This window comes from Rhagoletis pomonella, unplaced genomic scaffold (genome assembly GCF_013731165.1).
Source record: "Rhagoletis pomonella isolate Grant_MI unplaced genomic scaffold, Rhpom_1.0 Rhpom_scaffold_01410, whole genome shotgun sequence".
NCBI lineage: Eukaryota > Metazoa > Arthropoda > Insecta > Diptera > Tephritidae > Rhagoletis > Rhagoletis pomonella.
In genome coordinates this window covers 1-17,832 of record NW_023459964.1, presented here as the reverse complement: position 1 = coordinate 17,832, position 17,832 = coordinate 1, and the positions used below count along the sequence as shown (strand labels likewise).

General features: G+C 37.8%; 1 pseudogene; it reads left to right on the top strand.

The window, feature by feature from the left end:
• The first annotated feature begins 6,258 nt into the window (after positions 1-6,258).
• Positions 6,259-6,946, top strand: LOC118752342 (annotated as a pseudogene).
• Positions 6,947-17,832: the final 10,886 nt, after the last annotated feature.

The following is a 17,832-nucleotide window of genomic DNA, read 5'->3' as shown; positions in this document are numbered from 1 at the left end:
GAATAATCTCCAGTAGTTACTAAAATATTGCAGTTTTCGTATTTCTGAAAATTACCGTTATATGGGAAGTAGGCGTGGTTATTGAGCGATTTTAAAAATTTTCGGCCATTTGGTATGTTGTGCGATGGCCAACAACTGTACCAAGTTTGGAAAAAATTGGTGCAGCGGTTATCAAGATATACACATGTAACCATAAGTGGGCGTGGCTACGCCCATTTTCCAAAAATTTATAATATTCTTATTTTTCGTCTAAAAGTTATTGTAAATATCAATTTTGAGTGAATAATCTCCAGTAGTTACTAAAATATTGCAGTTTTCGTATTTCTAAAAATTACCGTTATATGGGAAGTAGGCGTGGTTATTGAGCGATTTTAAAAATTTTCGGCCATTTGGTATGTTGTGCGATGGCCAACAACTGTGCCAAGTTTGGAAAAAATTGGTGCAGCGGTTATCAAGATATACACATGTAACCATAAGTGGGCGTGGCTATGCCCATTTTCCAAAAATTTATAATATTCTTATTTTCCGTCTAAAACTTATCATAAATATCAATTTTGAGTGAATTATCTTCATTAGTTACTAAAATATCGCAGTTTTCGTATTTCTGGAAATTACCGTTATATGGGAAGTGGGCGTGGTTAAAGTCCGATTTCGCCCATTTTCAATACCAACCTACCTTGGATTAAGGGAAACCTACATACCAAATTTCGTTGAGATATCTCAATTTTTGCTCGAGTTATGGTGTACACGGACGGACGGACAGACGGACAGACGGACGGACAGACAGACATGGCTTATCGATTTCTTTTTTCATCCTGATCATTTATGTATACATTTAACTATATCTATCTCGATTCGTTTTGGCTGTTACAAACAACCGTTATGTGAACAAAATTAATATACCCTTGTGCGCAAGTGCGCTCGGGTATAAATACACTCACCTACCAAATTTCTTCCGGATATCTCGAAAACTGAAAGACTAGATTGCGTACAAACAGACAGACAGACAGACAGACGGACATGGCTAAATAGACTCAGCTCGACGTTCTGATCATTTAAGTATCCATTTTAATGGGTCTATCTTTTCTTATTCTGGTACTTACAAACATCGGACCAAAGTTATAATACCATTTCATGCTCATGAAAGGTATAAAAATCGTGTTTATTGACCGATTTCGTTCAAATTTTAAATGTGAGCTATGTACCTGTATGATGGAACATTCTTTTGATAAAAATTGACCCGATGAGTGCCGCTGGAGTCGAGGTTGAAATTCATTCATTTTATGGTAAGCAATGGTTTTGCAGAAAATGGACCCAACGGATGGCGCTGCAGCCGAGAAGTATAGAAACCCCGTGTGGTTAGCAGGGATGCCGTTTGGATCTAAATAGATCCAATTGGATACATTTTTATACCCGAGCGCACTTGTGCACAAGGGTATTATAACTTTGTTCACATAACGGTTGTTTGTAACAGGCAAAACGAATCGAGATAGATATAGACAAATGTATACATAAATGATCAGAATGAAAAGAGAAATCGATTAAGCGGTGACTGTCTGTCCGTCCGTCCGTCCGTCCGTCCGTCTGTGCACACGATAACTCGAGTAAAAATTGAGATATCTTAACGAAACTTGGTACGTGGACTTCTTTTGAGCATAGGACGAATGGTATTGAAAATGGGCGAAATCGGACAATAACCACGTCTACCTCCCATATAACGGTAATTTTCAGAAAAACGAAAAGTGCGATATTTTAGTAACTACTGAAGATAATTCACTCAAAATTGACATTTACAATGAGTTTTAGACGAAAAATAAGAATATTGAAAAATTTTGGCAAATGGGCGTAGCCACGCCTACTTATGGTTACATGTGTATATCTTGGTAACCGCTGCACCAATTTCTTCCAAACTTGGCACAGTTGTTGGACCTTCTACAACTTACCAAATGGCCGAAAATTTTAAAAATCGGTCAATAACCACGCCCACATCCCATATAACGGTCATTTAGAAAAATACGAAATACTCGATAAATCAGTAAATATTGAAGATAATTTATTCAAAATTGATGGTTGCAACAATTTTTTACCAAGAAATACGCTTATGATACAATTTTGGAAAATGGGCGTGGCACCGCCCACTTATGATCACATATATGTATCTCGCTAACCGTTCTAGCAATTTGAACCAAACTCGGTATGGTTATTGTGCTTGCCACATAAAAGCAAAGCATTGAAAATTATTGAAATCGGACTAAAATTACGACCGCTTTTCATATAACGGTATATTTCAGAAATGGTTGAAACTGCAATATTTCGAAATTTAAGGACGCTAATTTACTTAAAATTTATACACCCCGGCTTATCGTGTAGCGGTAGCTTTCGGAAAGGTGGAAAACATATATTTAATAATTGCGCCGGGTATTTAATGTTCGGCTCCGCCCGAACTTAGACTTTCTTACTTGTTAGACGAATTTTTGTGGGATACTTATTTTTTCCGGTCAGTATAAAAGTGGATACTTTTTTAAATAGGCCAAAATTTTATATTTCCTATAAAGTTTTTTTCGTTCAAAAATCGATTTTCATTAAAGATGGTAGAAAGCATTACGTTTTCTAAACGTATAAAGAATCGCTACTTAAGCGTGAAATTAAAGCATTTTATTTTTTGTGAACGAAGCAATGAACATATGAAGAGATCTCACCAAAATAGGTATAAGCGCAATTGCTTTAATTAGCTTAAAAGGATGCTTTAAGCAAGATCTTAATATACATACATATCGTCGTTTAAAGTACAAAACCGCGTATCAACAAAATGCAAAACCGCCTTTGTGACGTTGCATAAATTATTTTCTAGAGAGTAAAAACACTTATATTTCAAAATGGTTCTCTTTTTTATAAAGCAATCGCATATCTGGCTAGTATATTTCAGGACTAAGCCAAGAGCTTGTGTGAGCAAATCCAATTTTTGGCAACAAATGTCAGTTACGCGGTTTTGCAGAATGACGATACGCGGTTTTGTACTTTAAACGACGATATATCTAAAGTAAATTATACTCTTTCTGTAGTAATCTCTTTCATATCACATATTTTCATTTGTTAGTTTAAAAAGAAAGAAGATTTCAATGTAGTTTAAAAAACTAAATTTGATTTATTTAAGGAAACTTTTATGAATTTTACTGAAAACACTTTAAATACACTCTAAAAATTTTGTTTATTTGCGCATATTTAGAGAGGTAACCAGTTTCCTCTTTGATGTATGCAAATTTGCAAGCCGTGTAATAAAATTAATCATTGCCTGTTTACTTTTACACATAAAATGTTTAAAATAAAGTAGTGTTTATTATTAGTAGGAAATGTATTTGTAGTTTGAAAATTTTTGCAATTTTAAACATTCTACATATGTGTATTTATGTGTATATTTTAAAGATCTCAAGTTCAAAATCAAATACTGAACATCCTATACGTATATTTATACAGATTCTTGTTGAAAAATAGATACTTTTCAGTAGTAGTTTTACATGCTCTTTTTAGAGTGTACTTGCTATTTATTATATTTACTTTGCAAAATACTTATGCACAAAAAATGTACTTTATAAATTGAAATTACAAATGTTTGATTTTATGCACATGTATTCCAAGTCCTTAGCATGGGTTAAATGATGTATTTTTCATGAAAATGTTTGGCTTTCTTACAAGTTATGAGATGTATATGTAAAAAAAGAAAATTGGATACATTTGGATACATTTTTGGCTTGGTCAGGGATACATTTTCTTGAGACGGCGCGGCAACACTGGTGGTTAGTCTCCTTTGGCCCTATGTTTAGGTTATACGAATTTAGTTTTCAGACATCTAAATTAAGGATGGGGTTAAGTTTGTCTGACGCCCTCATGCACGATCATGCGATCTTGCATCTACCTAGAAATCAGTTCATAAATATTACCACGAATTGTAAGAATGGCGAATTAACAAGGAAACATCACCGTAGGTATATAATTTGCTTAATTTGAAAGATATTCAAGAGATCACACGACTCATTTAGCCAATGTACCGGAAAACTTTTCATCCTGTGGGACAGCAAGTATTTTTGGCCCTCCTATAACAGAAAACGCACCTCTGTGCTCTTGAGTTTCCTTATAAGAACTTTTATTGGCATACGGATCGCACCAATGTTGTAGTTGCAAGATCATAGCAAGATTACGCATGCATGGCAGAGATCTCACAGGTGGAAATAAGACCGGTCAAGCTCATGACACCAAAATGGATTGGTATTCCATATGGTATCACAGCGTTGCTATTATTGGCCTATGTGTGAGGAGGATACTGCGCCTTAGTGGTTTCAACTTAAACCAAAATTTTTTACTTTACAGATTACTTTTGCTTTTAAACTCTCTTCTTCGTTGGCCAACGCAAAAGTTCTTATAAGGCGCCGCGAAGTAACAAGTTAACGCACCATTTGAATTAAATGCGTCTTTCTGTAGAGTCGGACTGTAGATTTTGTGGGCTGGTGGAGGAAACTCCAGAGTATATTCTATGTGCCTGCCCACGAAGCATGAATCGTAGATTAATACACCTTGGAGGACGACTGCCTTCTCCATCTAAAATTCGGAACATGTCACCATCCAAAGTGCTTAGCTTTACAATTGCCTAAGGTGGGAGAATTTACAATTAGGGTTTAGCACAATAGATCTTTTAGTTCGAAGCGCGAGTATTTCCAAACGTAATAATAATAATTATAACAATATCGTCACTATACACGAATAAAGACGCGCGGGTGTTTTGCCAGCGAAAAAGGACGCGTGAAGAAAATTTACGAAAAGAGACGCTTGAAAAAAACTTCAGCAAAGTAGGACACGTAAGCATAGATTCAACATCATTCCCGGAATTTATATTGGGGAATTCGTATAGATCGGTCCCTGGTCCACTTCTCGGAAAAAATTGATCACATATGCTAATACATGCTAAAAAGCTACCTGCGCACCGAATTTTAAGCAAATCGGACCGTAAATTCGAATAGATCGGTCCCTGGACCACTTCCCGGAAAAAATGGGTCATATATGCTAAAAAGCTACTTACGTACTAAATTTTAAGCAAATCGGACTATAATAAGATTTTTTCGAATAGACCGGTCCCTGGTCCACCTACCCTAAAAAACGTAAAATTTTTTTAGCCTAAAACATGGTGGTTACCGAAGGCTATTTGTATACAAAATTTCATGCAAATCGGACCAGCCGTTCGCGCGATTACCTGTTACAAAACAAAGGGACTTCTCTTTATATAATTAGTATAGATAAAATATATTAATTTCAAGGTAAAACAATAATTTATTACAAAGTGAAAGTCGCGCGCATTTTTATTGCAAATTTTCGCCTGCGGCGCTCTTCTTTAAATTCAATACTTCAATATGTATTGAAAGTTTTTAATAAAAAATGGGGGTGCTTAAAAATCAAAACTTCGATATATTCCAAGTTTCGCTTGCGCCGCTTTTTTAAGTCAATACTTCGATACATTGTGAAAATATGCAATAAAAAATCGTGCGTTTTCAGTGTTTCCGTTTTCAGTTTGTTTTTCGACATTATTTTGGGATGTGTGGCAGCACCGAAGTTTCAGTTCAATCGCTGTACAAAGGAAAAGGTGAGGTTAAAAACTATCAGGCCGATTTTGAACGGAAACTCCCTGAAAGTTTTCTCTCATTTCCCTTTCCTCCTATCATGAGGAAGTTTTCAGAATTGGGCTGTATAAGCCTCCGGAGGGGGGAGACCTTCAGATTTAAAATCAGGGGGACCCCCTCTACACCCCCTCATCATCCTTTTTTTTCAAAGCCTGGTCCATTATTGGAAGATTTTCCCTTTTATTTTGAAAACAAAAAAAAATTTATTGGTCGCCCAAAGCGCTAAAAGTTTTCCATGTGCGAATTCTTCAAAATCAATATAAAATACTCGGGAAACTTTTAACGCTTTGAACGCAAGAAAAAAACAGGGGTAAATTTTTTCGTTATAGAACAATCCCAGGGCGTGAGAGCATTAAAACAAGGACTGTTTCCACGTGCATTTTTGGACCTCCCTAGTGTACGTATAAGTAAACTCCCGTAGTTATAGCCAAAGTAAAGTCGACTCTTAAGTTAAAAGCAGGTGTTTTGACAGATATCCTATTGAAAGTTATGTCACAAAACTGCTTTTAACTTTAGAGTCGACTTTATTTTGACTATAACTACTGGCCAAAATTACTTATGTCATAACGGTTTTGTTTTGCTTTAAACACAGAAAACCCTACCACCTCCGCAAACAGCAAACGGCACCCTGATCAAGCGTAAACTAAAGCGATCTGCTGTGATTGCACTCCGCAAACGCGAAAACTTGGTGCATGCTGAGAAATATCAAGCAAAATATCTCCGTGATGGACGCCGTGAGAATAAATTGCGCCATCTGGCAAAGCAACGCGGCCCATTCTACGTGCCTGCAGAAGACAAATTGGCTTTTGTGATCTGTATCCGCGGTATCAACAAAGTTGCACCAAAAGTGCGTAAAGTTTTACTGTTGTTCCGTTTTCGCCACATTAACCACGGTTTGTTCATCAAATTGAACCATTAATATGCTACGCGTTCGGTAATGCGTATATATATCACATGGGGTTATCCAAATCTTAAATCAGTTCGTGAATTGATCTACAAACGTGGAATTGTCAAGCACAACCATCATCGTGTCTCAATCTCTGACAACTCTGGGATCGAACGCAAATTGCACAAAGCGCATGATATTCAGTGCGTTGATTACTTGGCGCACGAAATATTCACTGTTGGATCCCACTTCATGAAAGCCTCCAACTTCCTCTGGCCATTCAAGCTCAACACCAACCGGCGGCTGGCGCAAGAGGGCTAATCACTACATTGGGGTTGGTGATTTCGGTAACCGTGAAGATAAGATCAACAAACTGCTGCGCAAGATGGTTTAAAGAAATTTTTTGGAGTATTTTTATTTCAAAAATATATAATAAATAAAAATAGAAAATGTTTTTTTTCTAACTTTCTGAAGGCAAATATGCCAAACGGAAGGCAGATTATATTCGCAATTCCTTGAATAGTGTCGAAATTCCATTGCCTTTTCTAAAGGCCATTTCAAAAGGCTCCAATCCACAAATTTAATTGCTTGTTTTGGTTTTTCAGCTCATTAATGATGCAACCAGGGTTGCATTTACCGTCTATGAAAATATTTTATGAAGCGTTCCAAAATTAGCTCCGAGCAATTAAAAGTTGGTTCAGCTTAAGTTAAATAGTTTTTTGTTAAATATTTATTCCTGGTACTTATTAAAAAAAATCAGATCAATATAAATGTATGAAATGAAGTTAATAAAAATCTACGAATACATTTCTTGAGTATTTTGTCATAGAGCCGCTATTAAATACAGACATAATGGCGTCGGGCGTTGATCTTGACGTATATAGAATTAATGCGTTAGAGAGGTAAATATACAAGCTACACTTTTTCTGTTAATTAACGATGCATTCTACTAATCAACCTAATCGTGAGTTTCGCCAGATTTTTTTTCACCCACCCGTAGTGAATACACGGAAACGAAAAGTGAAAAGGTGACTCGGTTAGAGAAAATGAAACTCATGATAAGGCTGAATATGTCGGAAACTGAAGCAGATATTTAAAAACAGATGACGCTATTTGAAAGATCTTGATTACTTTAGTACGACAGCATTACTAACGTAATTTGTACCAAAACATTTTAGTCAATTACTCGGAAACTAAAGAAGATATTCAAAAAAACTGTTAACAAAAAATCGAAATATCTTATTTTAAAATATATAACTGCATCTTTAACTAAAAACTGTCAAAATGACTCTTACGGAAATTTTCCATTCAAGAGACGATATTTGAAAGTTACTGGCATAACTTTGTAATATCCACCACTAAATCTAACTTCGAAATAAGAAATCCAAGGATTCATTCTTAAATTTTTCCAAACAAATCTCTATCAAAATATACTATCATTATTCCATTCGAACTAATCAAATACAATTTCCTGATCTCGAAGCAACCCTACACGTAAAAAAATTCTCGCATGCGATATTTATATATATCCATACTACAATGGGTAAAAAAAGTACTTTTTCGGTCAAAACAGTAGTACCAACCATGACATTTTCTGTATAATTACCGAAGCCGAGAGTTCAAGACTGCTTTACGAAAAGTAGTTACTTCCTTTCCATTTCAACTGCGGACCAAGTAGGATCACTTCGAGGAAGTCTAAAACCCACCACTAAAATCTTTAAACATCATTGTAAGTAGCTTACATTTTTTTTTCTTCAATCAAATCGGTAGTTTAGTGAGTTTTCCTTTTTTTTTGGCGAAACCATTACACCCTTAATTCATTGGGCATGTTAGCTGGCATTGGCAGATTTGTGACACAAGAAAAAATCCCACATTCGTATATATCTTACTAATATTATAAATGTGAAAGTTTGTATGTTTGGATGTTTGGGAAATCATAACGCGGAAACGACTGAACGGATTTGGACGAAACTTGGTACGCAGATAGCTTATGGGCCAGATTGGTTAATAGGCTATTTTTTAAGAGTTGCCACCTGTTAAAAAAGTTTAATTTATTTAATATGCGGGAACGACTGAATGGATTTGCATGAAAATTTGCACACAGATAGCTTATAACCTAGATTGGAAAACAAGCTACTTTTCTTAAGAGTTGCCACCTGTTAAAAAAGTTTTATTAAATTAATACGCGTAAACGACTGAACGGATTTGCATGAAATTTGGTACGCAGATAGCTTATGGGCCAGATTAATGAATAGGCTATTTTTTTAAGAATTGCCACCTGTTAAAAAAGTTTAATTTATTTAATATGCGGGAACGACTGAATATTTGCATGAAAATTTGCACACAGATAGCTTATGACCTAGATTGGAAAATAAGCTACTTTTCTTAAGAGTTTCCACCTGTTAAACAAGTTTAATTAAATTAATACGCGGAAACGACTAAACGGATTTGCACGAAATTTTGCACACAGATAGCTTATGACCTAGGTTAGAGTTGCCACCTGTTAGAAATGTTTAATTTAATTAATACGCGGAAATGAGTGAACTGATTTGCATGGAAGTTTTCACACGGATAGCTTATGAGCTAGGTTGAAAAATCGGCTACCTTTTTTAAGAGTTACCACCTGCTAAAAAAGTTTAATTATACTAATGCGCAGAAAAGTCGGAACAGATTTGCATGAAATTTTGCAAGCAGACAGCTTATGACCTACAGTGGAAAATAGGCTAATTTTTTTTAAGAGTTGCCACCTGTTAAAAAAGTTTTAATTAAATTAATACGCGGAAACGACTGAACAGATTTGCGTGACATTTCGCACAGAGATAGCTTATGACCTATGTTAGAAAATAGGCTACTATTTTAAGAGTTATCACGTACTAGCTTATACCCGCGGGTTTCACCCCGCGCTTTTATACAAATAGGAAAAATTATTTAATGATGTTAGATTTTATCTCTGTGCCCATTTCGTTATAGCTCGTTATTTTTTTGGCGAGTTAAGGTATTTAGGCCGTTTAAAGCTATGAAATTATAAAATCTCGTCTGCGCGCTAGGCATACGAAATATATCAATCCCTCTAAGTTTACCTTAAAATGTTTCCAGGTATACGACGCGTTAACGTGTAACCTTCTTGGAGGTGCCACGGCGAGTTCTAATATTTCCAACTCAAATTTAGTAACCTGGCCTTGATAAAATACCACTTCTCATTACTGTAGCAAATGCCTCAAGAGAGCTTTAGATTATAAGGCCGAACCCGGCTCTCTCTTTTCCATTTAATGAAATTTATTCTGTCTTCCACAAGCACTTCCAGGGATATGTGGCAAGAAAAAGTAAATTTGTACTGGAAGTGCCACGCCCCTTTTTCTTATAACCCTAATCTTCTTCCATGAATTTGGAATTGATTTTACATACCCCAGTACCATATCCCAGTACTCTACCATGAACACCTCTAGATATAAGCAGTATAAAACAGTAAATTTGTACGGCAGGAACCATGTCCCCTTTTCGAATAACGCAAATTCTTCTCTATGAGTATGGAATTAATTTTGTATACACATCTCGGTGCCAAGTTCCAGTCCTCTGCAATAGACACCTCCAGAGATATGCAGCATAGAAAAATCAATTTGCATGGGAGTTGCCACACCACCTTTTCCAATAACTCTCATTTTTCTCCATGAGTATGGTATTAGTTTCACATACATACATGCATACATATGTATTTCCATACCAAGCTTGAGTGCTTTACCCCAAACATTTGGAGAGATATGCAATATGCAACTTTCAGTCAGTATGGGAGGTGCTACGCCTCTTTTCCAAAAACGTACATTTTCTCTGTGAACATGAACATGATTTCACGTAGTGTTGGCAAACTGTTAATCTGATTAACGATTAAAATGTTAATCGCGTTTGACGATTAAAATTAATTAGTCGTAATCAACTGTACGATTAATGATAACATTTTTTTAATCGTTAACCGCTGGCAGCGATTACGTTTAATTAATTTAAAACATTAATCGTTAGTCCAATTAAAAATAAAATCTGATTAATTTGTCTGGTTTATCCGAGTTTGAAAGCAAACACCAGTTATAGTAATTATTTTGTGTTTTACGCTTATAAAAACACGTAATATAAAAAAATAATAATTATTCTTATTAGTAATACATAAACTGGGAACTTTTACAAACCTAGTTTGTAAAACGTTTGTTGGTATATATCTTAATGAAAATCACCAAATTGCTTAGATTGATGAGGAAACCTGACTTAGCCATACCGGATTAACTTGCTTTGTGTGCACAGGGCAATTCCAGCCTAACTTAATTAATCACCAAACCTACTTGATCAAATTAAGAGTTAATGATTAAAAATTAATTTTTTAATCGCGGTTACGATTAACTGTTTAGTCGGATTAAAATTAATCATGATTAACTGTAATCAGATTGAATTTAGTCGAATTACAACATTGATTTCACATGCATATCACTATACCAAGTTTCAGTTCTCTCCCACAAATACTTCCAGAGATATGTATGCAATATGAAAATTCCAATTTGTATGGGAGGGGCCTTGAGTTAGCGGATTTACTTTCAGTCTAAGACCGAAATCCGTAGTAAGTGTACTAAATTTCGTTCTGATCGGAAAACCGGTTAAGGAAGTAGCCTATTTTTCAATCCAGGTCATAAACCATCTTTGAGCAAAATTTCATTTTCAAACAGGTGGCAATTCTTAAAAAAGTAGCCTATTTTCCAGTCTAGGTCATAAGCTATCTGTGTGCAAACTTTCATGCAAATCAGTTCAGTAATTTCCACGTATTAATTTAATTAAACTTTCCTAATACGTGATAACTCTCAAAATAGTAGCCCATTTTCCAACATAGGTCATAAGCTATCTCTGTGCGAAATCTCATGCAAACCTGTTCAGTCATTTCGGCGTATTAATTTGATTAAAACTTTTTTAACAGGTGGCAACTCTTCCAAAAAATTAGTCTATTTTCCACTGTAGGTCATAAGCTATCTGCCTGCAAAATTTCATGCAAATCCGTTCAGACTTTTCCGCGTATTAATTTAATTAAACTTTTCTAGCAGGTGGTAACTCTTAAGAAAAGTAGCCTACTTTCTAACCTAGGTCATAAGCTATCTGTGTGCAAAATTTCATGCAAATCCGTTTTGTCGTTTCCGCGTATTAATTTAATTAAACTTTTTTAACAGGTGCCAACTCTTCCAAAAAATTAGCCTATTTTCCACTGTAGGTCATAAGCCTATTTTGCAACCTAGCTCATTAGCTATCTATGTGAGAAATTCCATGCAAATCAGTTCACTAATTTCCGTGTATTAATTAAATTAAACATGGAGGATGGTTCCGTGCGCAGAAGTGGAAAACTTTTGACTGCCATTCACCTGGGAGTGGCCAGAAGCGATTCTTGTGCGTACGGTTCAAATCGCAGCTCACAACGTCCGGACATTTATATCCACGTATCCTCTGGGTACCAACCAAACACCCGTTTGGGAGCGAGCTAAAGTGAGAAGGCGTAAAACTTCGCGTGCGCTGGGTTTGGGTCCCGCCACGTTAAAACCCTGCCCAATGAAAAGAAGCAAACAGCCTCGGATGAGACCCCCTTTTTCTGATGACGACCACGGCAAACGTATAAAGGACTATGATTTAAGGGTATGCACCTGGAATATCCGGACCCTTAATGGGGAAGGTGCCTCTGCCCGGCTGGTTGATGTCCTCGGGAAGGCAAAGGCTGACATCACCGCCATCCAAGAAATGCGATGGACGGGGCAAGGCAAACAATGTCTGAGGCCTTGCGACGTCTACTACAGCTGCCATGTAAAGGAGCGCAAATTCGGTGTTGGATTCGTGGTAGGAGAGAGACTCCGTCGCCGAGTACTGGCGTTCACCCCGGTGGACGAACGTCCAGCCACAATCCGCATCAAAGCTAGATTCTTCAACATCCCGCTCATCTGCGCCCATGCCCCGACGGAAGAGAAGGATGAGGCGTCCAAGGATCTTTTCTATGAGCGCTTGGAACGTACATATGAGCGCTGCCCCCGACACGATGTCAAAATCGTGCTTGGCGATTTTAATGCCAAGGTGGGCAAGGAAGGGATCTTTGGCGCCACTGTCGGAAAATTCAGCCTCCACGACGAAACGTCCGATAACGGACTGAGGCTGATCGACTTCGCCGGGTCCCGAAATATGGTAATATGTAGTACTAGGTTCCAGCATAAGAACATCCACCAAGCTACATGGCTGTCTCCAGATCGAAAAACGAGAAACCAAATCGATCATGTTGTGATAGACGGAAGGCATGCTTCAAGCGTTTTGGACGTACGTACACTCCGAGGGCCAAACATCGACTCGGACCACTATCTTGTTGTAGCCAAGATACGCACCCGCCTCTGTGCAGCAAAAAATGTGCGCCCAACAATGCAAGGAAAGCTTAACGTCGAAAAGCTGCAATCACAACAGACGGCCAATTTATTCGCCACTCGACTCACACACCTGCTCTCTGAGAGCACTCTTCAACAATCCGACGTACGCGAGCAGTGGAACCACATTTCCCGATCATTAAGTACCGCCGCCGAAGAAGTAGTTGGATTTCAGCGAGCCCGAAAGAACAACTGGTACGATGAGGAATGTCAAGAAGCCGCAGAGAAAAAAGATGCCGCCTACAGGGCCACGCTGCGATCGGGCGCAACGCGAGCCATGTGGGACCGTTATAGGGAACTGTAGAAGGAAGCGAGACGTATTTGCCGCAATAAGAAGGGAGAGGCCGAAATACGTGAGTGCGAAGAGCTTGAGATGCTGGCCGACAGGAAGAACGCCCGAAAATTCTACCAGAGGGTTAGGCGACTTACGGAAGGTTTCAAGACCGGGGCGAACTCCTGTAAGAACAACAATGGCGACCTAGTGACCGATGTCCAGAATATACTTAAATTGTGGAGGGAACACTTTTATAACCTACTGAATGGTAGCAGCGCTGAAAGTAGTGAGGAAGACGAACCCGAGTCCCCAGTCGATGATGATGGAGTAGCTGTCCCACCGCCTGACTATGACGAGGTACGAATAGCGATTACGCGGCTGAAAAACAACAAAGCTGCTGGAGCTGACGACCTGCCAGCCGAGCTATTCAAGTACGGCGGCGAGGAGCTGATGAGGTGCATGCATCAGCTCGTATGCAGAATATGGTGAGATGAACGCATGCCCGACGACTGGAATTTAAGTGTGCTCTGCCCAATCCACAAGAAAGGCGACCCCGCCGTACGCGCCAACTACCGCGGAATTAGCCTTCTAAGCATAGGTTACAAGGTCTTATCGAGCGTATTGTGCGAAAGACTGAAGCCCACCGTCAACGAGCTGATTGGACCTTATCAGTGTGGCTTTAGGCCTGGAAAATCCACCATAGATCAGGTATTCACAATACGCCAAATCTTGGAAAAGACCCGCGAGAATAGGATCGACACACACCATCTATTTGTCGATTTCAAAGCCGCTTTCGACAGCACGAAGAGAAGTTGCCTTTATGCCGCGATGTCTGAATTTGGTATCCCCGCGAAACTAATACGGCTGTGTAAAATGAGGTTGAGCAATACCACCAGCTCCGTCAGAATATGGAAGGACCTCTCCGAGCCGTTTGATACCAAACGAGGTTTCAGACAAGGGGACTCCCTTTCGTGTGATTTCTTTAATCTTATGTTGGAGAAGATAATAAGAGCCGCAGAACTGAACCGCTCAGGCACAATACTTTATAAGAGCGTACAATTGCTGGCGTATGCCGACGACATCGATATTATCGGTAAAAACAAGGGCTACGTCTGTTCTGCCTTCTCGGGATTGGATAGAGAAGCAAAGCGAATGGGTCTGGTGGTGAACGAGGACAAAACGAAGTATCTCCTGTCAGCACAAAAACAGTCAGAGCATACGCGTCTTGGCACCCACGTCACTGTTGACAGTTACAAGTTTGAAAAAGTAGACGACTTCGTTTATTTGGGAACCAGCATTAACACCAATAATAATGTCAGCCTTGAAATCCAACGGAGAATCACTCTTGCCAACAAGTGCTACTTTGGGCTGAGTAGGCAATTGAGAAGTAAAGTCCTCTCTCGTCGTACAAAGATCACACTCTATAAGTCACTCATCATGCCTGTGCTGGTGTATGGCGCGGAAGCATGGACAATGAAAGCATCTGATGAGGCGGCTCTTGGAGTTTTCGAGAGAAAGATTCTGCGAAAGATTTACGGACCTTTACGCGTTGGTGATGGCGGATATCGCAGACGATTTAACGATGAGCTGTATGAGCTTTACAACGATATAGACATAGTGCAGCGAATTAAAATTCAGCGGCTCCGCTGGCTTGGCCATGTCGTTCGGATGGACAGAAACGCTCCTGCTCTGAAAATATTCAACGCGGGCCGCGATGCTGGTAACAGAGGAAGAGGAAGGCCTCCTCTGCGTTGGAAAGACCAGGTGGAGAAGGACTTGGCTTCACTTGGCATTTTCAATTGGCGTCAGTTAGCACAGAAGAGAAATGACTGGCGTGCTGTTTTGGACTCGGCCAAAATCGCTTAGGCGGTTACAGCGCCAAATAAGAAGAAGAAGAAGAATTAAATTAAACATTTCTAACAGGTGGCAACTCTTAAAAAAAGTAGCCTACTTTCTAACCTAGGTCATAAGCTATCTGTGTGCAAAATTTCATGCAAATCCGTTTTGTCGTTTCCGCGTGTTAATTTAATTAAACTTTTTTAACAGGTGGCAACTCTTCCAAAAAAATAGCCTATTTTCCACTGTAGGTCACACGCTATCTGCTTGCGAAATTTGATGCAAATCCATACAGTCGTTTCCGCGTATTAATTTAATGAAACTTTTTTAACAGGTGGCAACTCTTAAGAAAAGTAGCCTATTTTCCAACCTAGGTCATAGGCTATCTGTGTGCAAATTTTCATGCAAATCCATTCAGTCGTTCCCGTATATTAAATAAATGAAACTTTTTAACAGGTGGCAACTCTTAAAAAAAATAGAGTATTAATTAATCTGGCCCATAAGCTATCTGCGTACAAAATTTCATGCAAATCCGTGTAGTCGTTTCCGCGTGATGATTTCCCAAACATCCAAACATACAAACTTTCACATTTATAATATTTATAAGATATAAGATTAGGAAAGTTTAATTAAATTAATACGCGTAAATGACTGAACTGATTTGCGTGACAGTTTGCACACAGATAGCTTATGACATAGACTGGAAAATAGGAGTGAGTAACACAGTGCGGCGCCGCGCCATTGCGCTGATACCGAGAGGTGAATTACGGGCGCTGATACCGATTTACACCACTCCGTAACACAATGGCGCCAGCAACACCGGAACACTGACAACACCACTAAACGCTGGGTGTCGCAAAGAACACACAAAAGAGAAATGTCATTTTGCTATTTTGCTTTGAATTTGCTGATGACTCAGATTGATCTAAGCGAATTCATACAGCAATATTGGAAGAAATTTCCTTGAATCATTTATTTGCTAGATCAACGCAGCTACTAATCGCAGCGACTGATATCCCGATGTGAAAGAAAATGTAAAAATACGAGTTTTCGCGAAAGGTAACAGCACGCATGATGCTACAATATCTCCAGTGTTAGACGAGGTGTTACCAATTTGTTGGTTTACTGCCCAAATCTGATCTACACTTTATTATATAAACGAATTGCACCACGCACTTTGGACTCAGAAACGTGAACCGAAGAACATCAGCCAAATTTGATAATCAATTGCTATACGGCATATAAAATCGCATTTGGCATTCGCATTTGAACGCACATTGACAAGGTGAGTGTGGTGTAGGAGGGGGAAGGGGTTTTTGTAGTTAACAACTGATAAATTGTGCAATTTTTCTTATTTGTTTTCGCTTTTGCAGGTATTGCGTGAGGCATATTGTGTCTTGTAACCAGGTGGACGTTTTATGGTTTGGACTCACGTCATCTAATCAATGACACACTACAATGGCTTTACGATCAGTACTCGTTTAAAGTGATACCGCCAATGGGCCAGATTTTAGCGAGTCAATTGCAGCCCTATCAGTATCCGGTAGATAATTTGGAAATTTCGAGGCAAATGATTGAAGATGAATCTAGCATTCAGAGTGGGGAGCATATTAAGGTTTTAACCTATAAATTTTTATATTTTATGCACATGCCAAGGAGTAAATAAGTTAAATAGCATAATATTTAGAAAATTTATATAATAAATGGCGTTTTTTTAATATACAGGTATATGTTCGATTTCATAATAGTAACGGGCCTAAGAGACGTGGGTCCACCATGTTGCAACTTTCCCACGTATTTTATTTTATATAAAATAGCTATAAAACAAATACATTTGTGATTCGCACACCAAATCGTCAGTAAATTTAGAAGCGAGGAAATTTTAAAGCAGTGAGCATTCCTGTTGGAATTTTTATTAAAACCCTTATAGTTCATTTACTTTAATAGTGTCTTAATCCAAAAAATACAAATATTGAGCTAAATATGTATTCCCGCTACTTCTACTTCTATGTTGTGCAAACATTTCATAGCTGTATCGATTACCAGTATCTCATTAGAACAAAATATTATTCAGCCCTATCTCCAACTCCATGTGAATAAATCGTTTCCATAATTTAACAGGAAAAACAAAAACAAATTGGAAAAAAATGTTTTTGTTTTGCTTTATAATTTTTAGGAATATTTGTTCCCTTTTTTGTGTTAACTATTATTAACACTATTTAAGTAAGTGAGCGATATGTTATCCATATATACATATGTATGTATGTATGTAGATACAAAATTACACTCAGGGTATTTATCTAAACGCGTAATTGCCTCGTAACTGTGTCGGCTTTCCATACAAAATTAAGTAAGTGTACGAGGCATTCACGCGTTCAGATGAATTGCCCTAATAAAAAATAAATGTGTTGATGTCGTATGCTATTTGTTAAAATGAAAGTGGCAATGAATTGTAAATTAAAACCGTAAAGCACACTTTATATGAAAATTAAAACAATTGTTAGAATAAATAATAAATAAAAAAGAAAGAACAATAAATAAATAAAACATATGCTATATAAAAATGCAACTGGTAATTCATTTATTATATTTTCCTTTGAGTGCTGCTATTTTACGATTTCAATACATTAGGTACCTACATGCGTTTTATGTTTTCAGTACATTAGGCACATTTGTTTTATGTTTTAAAACATAGTGTTTAACATTCGAAATATTTAAAATTATATTGTAGGTAAATATATGAATTAC